Below are 1643 nucleotides of genomic sequence, written 5' to 3'. Positions count from 1 at the left end.
AGGTATTTTTCTCAATATTTTTAGCAATTTATTTCAAATTACTTTTAACATCGCAGCATAGTAGGTTTTTCAACTTACTATACTTGATATTGATATGAAATTAAGAATTTCATATTTTCGTTTAACCATTTGGATAAACATTTTTAAAAATCACACATTTGATAAAAATTAGCTATCATTTGATGTATGTTTGGGTAATTTACGTTGATATTTGATTTTTTTATGAATATTTTTCGATTTTTTAATATTTTTGAAAAAATCGGAAAAATATTCATAAAAAAATCAACGTTGAAAATATCAATGATATTTTATTTTTTATTGATAGTAATAAAAATTAGCTATCATTTGATGTATGTTTGGGTAATTTACGTTGATATTTGATTTTTTTATGAATATTTTTCGATTTTTTTAATATTTTAATATTTTTGGAAAAAATGGGGAAAAAAATTCCAAAAAATCATGTTTTAATGATATGATGGAAATTTTTTTGACTTAACATAGCAACATGGAATAGCTATTATTTAAGCCATTTTTGGGTAATTTACGAGCAAATTTGAATTTTTTATGAATTTTTATTCAATTTTTCAATGATATTATAATGGTGAAAAAAATCACAAAAAATTGAAAATCGAAATAAATGAATGAATATCATTGGTATCAAATAGTTATATGAAATACATATTATTTGAGCCATTTCGGAATATTTTTTGTCGATTTTCTGATTTTTTATAATTTACAAACAATTAACATGCTGTCCTACAACAAGGGCCCCACACGGACCGCGCCCACAGGCCCTCACCGGACAGCCTACACTACATCCACAGGACGAGCACAAAAGTACACCACTGCATAGATAACCAGACCGCCGTCGACAGCCGCACCAGACCAGCACCGCCAACCGGTGCACCTACCCACCACCACCCGGTGCAACCGACCAACCCAACTGCAAGGGGGCTATGTACGAGGACCACCTCCGCTAAGTACTGTCCTTCTCCTAAACGCTTCACGAGCAAAACTACTTAAACAACTAAAGGTCCGATCGTCTTCAAGTACCCTACTGAAATCCCAGCCCGCCCCTCCATTCGATATACCCATACTTGCTAAATCTCTAATGTCATCATAGTAACAGCATTCCGTTAGTATATGCCTCCAGTCCTCGGTCATCCCGCACCCACATAAATCCGTCTGGGCAAGGCCTCTCTTATGCAGAAAAGCATTGAGAGAGCCATGCCCCGTCAGTAAGAAACCAGTACTTAAGCCGAAGCGAAAGTCTGGCCGGTCCACTACGAACGTTGCGTCACGAATAAATTCGTACGTCACCCTCCCCCCCATTCCCCATTTGGGAAAATGGTCAATCCAATCTTTCGGGAGGAAATATATTGTGCTGAGGCCATTCGCTATGTAATATTGACCATGTTTTTGCCATTATTTTATCATTTTCATTAATTAATGTTAATAAAGCCTTGTATAAAAAAATAGAACCAAAGTTCTCTATATTGACTTTGAAGAAAAAAACACCTAAGTCTTTTCCTCCCATAGCATCAACATAGTGAACACTTTGGTTCTTTTCGATTGAATGAAAACAGCCAACTTATTATGTATATGCGAAAGAAACACACATCTCTATAAGTTGGCTTTGCTGT

Source organism: Musca vetustissima, unplaced genomic scaffold (genome assembly GCF_032173495.1).
Source record: "Musca vetustissima isolate MV318-11 ecotype Yass unplaced genomic scaffold, APGP_CSIRO_Mvet_v1 utg537487, whole genome shotgun sequence".
Lineage (NCBI taxonomy): Eukaryota > Metazoa > Arthropoda > Insecta > Diptera > Muscidae > Musca > Musca vetustissima.
This window is presented reverse-complemented; position numbering follows the sequence as displayed.